Source organism: Zingiber officinale, chromosome 2A, assembly GCF_018446385.1.
Source record: "Zingiber officinale cultivar Zhangliang chromosome 2A, Zo_v1.1, whole genome shotgun sequence".
Taxonomy (NCBI): Eukaryota; Viridiplantae; Streptophyta; class Magnoliopsida; order Zingiberales; family Zingiberaceae; genus Zingiber; species Zingiber officinale.
The window spans coordinates 3,866,369-3,873,190 of record NC_055988.1 but is presented as its reverse complement, the minus strand read 5'-3'; the positions used below and the strand labels follow the sequence as shown (position 1 = coordinate 3,873,190).

Sequence of the window (6,822 nt, the reverse complement as noted above, 5' to 3'; positions counted from 1 at the left end):
CTATCCAAAATAGTCTTACATTATTTGACCATTCGACCATATAGAAACTAGTTGTTGGCAATTAGTATCAATGATCAAACCTGAGTTTTGATGAATGACAAATAAATTAAAGTTAGATGTTATATTTATCTAACCTTGTTACCCAGTGCGCAGGGTTGACTAACTTGATGGGTCTAGAGGATTGAAACACCAGCTGAAGTCCAGTTAGGTTGATAGCTGGCACGAAGTCCAAATTGGTTGAGATCTGGCAGAACGAAGTCCAGTTAGGTTGACAACTGACTAAAGTCCAGGTTGGCTGAAATCTGGCAGAGGAAGTCTAGTTGGATTGACAACTGGTTGAAGTCCAGATTGGTTGACATCTGGTAAGAAATCTTGGTCAGTCAAGGGATCTGACATCAAGAAAGTTTGCGATTGGTAAGTAAGGTAAGCACTGGTGGAGAGTGATCCAGTGAGGACGAGTCTCACTTGGGAGCATTAGGTGCAAGTCCAATTTAGATCCATTTCAGAAACCAAAATTGAGACCGTGACTAGATTTAGGACTCGAGGACACAGGATCAAATTAACACTGCTATCTTATTGTGATAACTTTGTTTTATTGGTTAAATATTTTGTTTCCTGGACTAACTTTTTTTATAGAAAAGAAAAAGTAAAAAAATGGTTCGGGCACCCGAAAAGGCTCCGGGCACCTGAAGTCTGGGTGCCTAGAGTTGCTCCAGGCACCCAAGTAAAGCTCGATGAGGAAGAACCTTGGGCGGGTACCTAGCCTGGTACTCTGGTGGTCCAGATGCTCGGAGTTGCTCCAAGCGCCCGGACCCATGAAAATTCATCCAGAAGGTAAGTTAGAGCACGAGGAGTGGTCGACCCACGTCAACCGTCCAGGCACTCGAAGGGGGTTCAAGCGCCTGGACGTGGAGAAACTTCAGGGATGAAATTTCGAGGATAACTCACCACGTTAGCATAGTCCAGGCACTTGGGAGGGGATCTAGGTACCCGGATGGGGCTATAAAAGCACTCTTCGACCAGCAATTTGAACACAACACTCACTACAACTTTCATAATCGCGCGCAACTCTAACTACTTCGAAAAGGTCTCCGAGATATTGAAAAGCAGCTTCGACAAGCTACGCACAAGTATGCAATCATGATGTATTGTAAAATAATCTAAATTCCTACATACTTACTCTTGTAACGATTCCGTGATTATAGTGATTACCCAACAAAAACATTCAACGAGTATAGGCCATAGAATTAGAGTCGTTGAAGGCTCCGAACCAAGTAAAACTACTTGTGTTAGCGTTTGTATTTTCATGATTCTTTTCTACTGTGTATTTTTTTGAATTTTGAAAAAATGAAGAATATTATTCACCCACTCCCCTCCTCTAACGTCTTTACGATCTAACACTAACAACTAACTACTATAACTATTAACAACTAACTTCTACAGTTATAGAAGCACTAACTTCTCAACAATCACTTTATATATTTTAATTTTACTTCTCTAAATGATAATCTAATTAAAATAACATTTTAAGAAGTAAAATAAAACAGTGATAATCTAATTAAAATAACATTACAAAAAATAAAACAAAACAATGAGGACTCTTGACACTTACTTATATTTCAAATGAACAAACAGTATAATTTAATATATAAATTTTACAACATATAGAAATTAGTCATTAACTTTTATAATGTGTAAAAACTAATTGAAAACTAATTGTTAGTTTTTAGGACATAATTTAATCATGATTTTACATGTAATTTTATAACATAGAGTAACTATTTACTAGTTCTATATGCTTTTACAACCGCATTGAATTTAGGATAGTTAATCATTTATGCCTGAAGAACAACTTACAACTAACTAGCCATTCCAATGGCTCGACTAAGTGCTCAAATCATTTATCCTTACGGGTCCTCTCTTCATTTTCAACCAGTTCAATTCAATATGATAAAATGTTTAAATATATATATAGATCCACGAACACGAATCTTGATGGATTTGAACCACCAACCTCTCGAGCCAGTCACAGGACAATGGATGACCGAGTGCTCTACCATTTTGAGCTAAAGATCCCGTGCAAAACCATGGTGTCTTATGTGAAAAACAATCATCCTTACACTAAGTTCTTCTAAAATTGGTAGGATGAAAACATAGATTCACTGTATACGCCAACCTTAAAATTCAGAGCCACGGATACTAATGTGCAAGGTTAAAGCAGTTTAAAAAACAATTTCCATAGAACTGTTAACATCTAAAAGGCGAAACGAAATTGCCACAGATGCTGTACAAGGTTCACCCAAGCCTACGAGGAAATATACCCATAGTTAGTTAGAGCAAGAAATCCAGCCAAAATGAGATATATACATGAGAAATCCAGCCAAAAGTAGTCAGAATCTTGTACCGCAAATTGAATTCCACCGAAATTAAAGGTGAGATGACTTCCAAGTCTTTTCCAGTTATTTTACATGCGCCTCGGGTTCAATTGACAGCTTTAGAAAGCAGCAAAATCTTCAATCTCAAACTCAATTGACAGAACTACAGACAATCTTTGGCAGCAATATCTGTAACATTGAATACAATTGACAAACTTCTAGAGAGCTTCAGCTGCAAAATCTTTACCCCCGTAGACAGGAACTCTCAAGACTGTTGTAATCCATGTAATGAGTAGAGCATAGGAGCCTTTTCTACTACATGATTTTATATTCACAATTACCCCAATCATGTTTACACATTTTTCCCAACAAACCCGTCACCCAACCAGACCCGAATTTACAACTGTACAGAAGATATGACAGTAAAATTTTAAACAATCACAACATCAATCATGAAATTGAGAATATATTTGAACCCATGAATGTAATTGTTTCAACATATTTAGCCTTGGTTAAGTTTTACCAACTGTATATGAGGATATGGCACTAATGGAGGGATATTAACTACAAAAATTTATTTTTAAGAAACAACAAATTGATTGCCATTTGAAAAATTACTTCTTAAGACATTGATCCATATTAAACATTTCTAACTAGTTATAACAATTTGATGTAAGGTACCATTTGCTATCAATTATTAGTGACAATAAAAACTTTGCAATTTACCATATTTGAGAAACTATTTACAATGATTAAGTCACACACCGTGAATTACGAAGAGGAACCACATCTATCAATACCAGTGATATGTACGTTCAAAAAAAAAGTATGCAAATTTGATAATCTTTATTTCTTAAATGAATCAGTCTGCAAAATAATGAACCAAAATTGTAATGAATGTACCCAAGTACTGAGTAAATTTAATAGAGTATAATCGAATGAAATATAATTAGAATAAAACTAAAGGAACGGAATGAAATTAAGAGGAATAATCAATTTATATTCATTATTTTGTTTTAATCATGCATAGTCAATATTACTTGGTTTTGATAAGTTCAATGTGCCAGAGTTACTTGTCTTTCTGGCATGCAAAGCTTGGTTGATCCATAAGATCAAACCAACCAACAAGCTCACTCAATTGAATTAGCCAGCCAGATTGTCTTACTAGATAGGATTGACCCAATATTGATGGTCAAATCAGTCCAAGTCACTCATATAATTTATCTACATTTAGTTTTGAAATGATAATTTGACATTGGGATATACTTTAATGTAGTGGAATAATGAATAAATCAGAGTAAATGAACCATTTCATTCCATTCTATCCAATGCACCCTAAAACGAATAAAGATTCATGGAATTCTATTTTTCTTTCACTCAAGTTGCTTTTTATCAAAAAACTTGCTCCTCTTCAGTCAGATTGCGACGAAATTAACATGTATACGTCTGTCTCATATCACTAAAGAATTAATCCACTAATCATGTTAAGCAAATACCAAACTGAGCTACTGAGTCTTTATAAGAATTGTACCTTATCATTTCAGAAAGATGGTTCAAATTGCTGGGGACCCCATGATTTCACCACTTGGAATGGATGCGTAGGCAATGGACAATTGAATATGCAGCGGTTGAATCGGGATATTGCTGATATCGCCATGAAACCGCATTTATCTGATAGCGAGATGGGACGATAGGGAAAATGAAATTCAAAGAGGTAGAGGCAGACACACACACACACACACACATACACACACACAGGCGATGGAGAACCCGGGGAATAAAATCAAATGCCCCGTGCGATCTCCCCGCCAGCGCCCAAAAAATATTACTTTTTATTAAGGAGGGGTGACCTGCCATGCGAGCGCACCCAACATGGCAAAGGTCGACGCAACATGTTCAAATGCATATTACCTTCCCAGTCTATCATCAAGAACCCAGCCCATCCGTCTTGTTCTGATCCCCAAGAGGCATCCACTCCTTTACAACTGATAAGTTCTGAGCAAGAACTTAATCATTCAGGCAAACAACGTCTATTTTCCTGGCAACTGGAGTTTGTGCATCGAAGACGCCCGTCGATCCGAACTTCAAGCCGCAGATCTGCTTCCGCGCCTGCAGTGCTTCCTCGGCAGCAAGAACAGAACGAACCAATCGGTGGAACAGCCGCAAGAAACTGATCGGAAGCCATAACCATCTTTTAATCCGCAAAGCACCGAAGAACCACACCGCAGAGAACACATGTGAGGGGAAAAAAATCCAGATCACCTGCGATTTGCCGATCGAGGAAGGGCAGGTTGAGGGCCAGATCCAGATCGCAAGAAACCCTAGGTCGGCTACTGCGTGTGGATATTATATAGCCAGCGCTTGCCCCTACGAGAAGGTTCTGGACGCCTAACACGCGGCGGATTCTAATTTGTCAGAGCATGAAGATCGGTCAATGGTTGCGTACGGCTCACGCCAAAACCGACCTGTTCGCGCGACCCTGCAATAGCCGTTTGAGAATTTGATATTGCCGGTTCAACACCCAATTCCTTAACCAAAAATTCCCTTGTTTTTTTAATTAATTAATATCATCCAGAAATAGATATGCTGTTGTTTTAAAAGAAACATAAAATATTTTTTCACATCGCAATTATTTTTTAAGTTTTTTTATATGAAATTATAGTCAAATTTATTAATATTTTCTATACTTAATATATTTTTTTTTTAATACTCAAATGTTGACTTTGTTAAGAATTCGCATAATGTTATTACAATTTTAACACAATTTAATCAGGAAATGATTGATTGACAATATATATATATATATATATATATATATATATATATGAATTTTGATATGTTAGGCGACGTTTTATATGCGACCGTGAGCGACACGTAAATGTGGCACCGTCAACTTGGTTTCACTACAAATAAAATAATCCATGGAAATTACTCTCTCCCTTTCTCGCCTTTGTTCAAAATTTCGGCAGCGCTTATTACCAAAAATAAAATCTCCCTCACCGCTCTCTCTCTCTCCCTCCCTCTCCCTCCCCGCTCTCTCTCCCTCGCTCCCGATCCCCTCCGACGTCCATCCTCCGGGCGACCTGACGCTTTCCCAGAAAGTTCAATATTTTTGGTCTGGCTCGCCGCCCCCCCCCCCCTTCCCTCGATCCCTCCGTCCAAACTCGTCCCTCGCGCTCCCGGCCGGAAAGTTGCTCCGACATCTTCAATCGCAGGTCTACTGTGAGATCCTACCACCTCACTCCAATTTAATTTCTTAATCCATACCGTTATTACCTTGTGAAATCGATATAAAAATAGCTGTAATAATTGTATAAAGATGCACCGCGGCTTTGCTCCCATTTCTAACTGTTGCATCAACTACTACGACTGATGAAACCGTGCTTGTAGGATATGACTTGGATTCGTCGTGGTAGAAGGTCGGAAGGACTTATGCTATGACCTGGATAGTCGACGGCTCCAACAACCGCCTGCTCTCCGGTGGACTTTCATTTGCTGCTACAAGGTGTAGCAGCTTCATGGGGAGGAAGCTGCTACAACGTGTAGCAGTTAACTGTGCATGAAGCTTCCACACCTTGTAGTAGCTACCTTGTCATTTCTAGCAGGGATTAACGTACTCGGTACCCATAGTTTTCATATTGTCTTTATCAACCCGACTCAAAAATTATTCTTAAAAAAAATTTTCGCTGCTTCAGCGCCTTTCCTGCTACAGATTGATTAGAATTCTCTCTCCTTCGCTCCCTCCGTCTCCCTCGTCTTCGTCGAAGGTCGTCCGGCTGACTACTTGGGCCCCTGCCGGGAAAGTGAAAGGCTCCAACAACCGCCTACTCTCTAGTGGACTTTCATTTTGCTGCTACAAGGTGTAGTAGCTTCATGGGGAGGAAGTTGTTACAACGTGTAGTAGTTAACTGTGCATGAAGCTGTCACACCTTATAGCAGCTACCTTGATATTTTCTAGCAGAGATTAACGTACTCGGTACCCATAGTTTTCATATTGTCTTTATCAACTCGATTCAAAAATTATTCTTAAAAAATTTTTTCACTACTTCAGCGCCTTTCCTGCTACAGATTGATTGGAATTCTCTCTCCTTCGCTCCCTCCGTCTCCCTCGTCTTCGTCGAAGGTCGTCCGGCTGACCACTTGGGCCCCTGCCAGGAAAGTGAAAGGCTCCAACAACTGTCTGCTCTCCGGTGGACTTTCATTTTGCTGCTACAAGGTGTAGCAGCTTCATGGGGAGGAAGCTGCTACAACGTGTAGCAGTTAACTGTACATGAAGCTGCCACACCTTATAGCAGCTACCTTGATATTTTCTAGCAGAGATTAACGTACTCGGTACCCATAGTTTTCATATTGTCTTTATCAACCCGATTCAAAAATTATTCTTAAAAAATTTTTTCATTGCTTCAGCGCCTTTCCTGCTACAGATTGATTGGAACATGTATATACA

General features: G+C 39.1%; 1 long non-coding RNA gene across 3 annotated transcripts; it reads right to left on the bottom strand.

The window, feature by feature from the left end:
- Window positions 1–2,200: 2,200 nt before the first annotated feature.
- Window positions 2,201–4,790, bottom strand: LOC122040575. Of its 3 annotated transcripts, none has more exons than XR_006128643.1 (4): window positions 4,638–4,790; window positions 4,287–4,545; window positions 2,405–4,046; window positions 2,201–2,305 (listed from the first exon to the last, which is right to left on the bottom strand). It is a non-coding gene; the product is annotated as an uncharacterized LOC122040575 (long non-coding RNA). The 3 variants fall into 3 exon arrangements; XR_006128644.1 differs by having other exon boundaries at window positions 2,405–2,778; window positions 3,907–4,046; window positions 4,287–4,717; XR_006128642.1 differs by having other exon boundaries at window positions 4,287–4,717.
- Window positions 4,791–6,822: the final 2,032 nt, after the last annotated feature.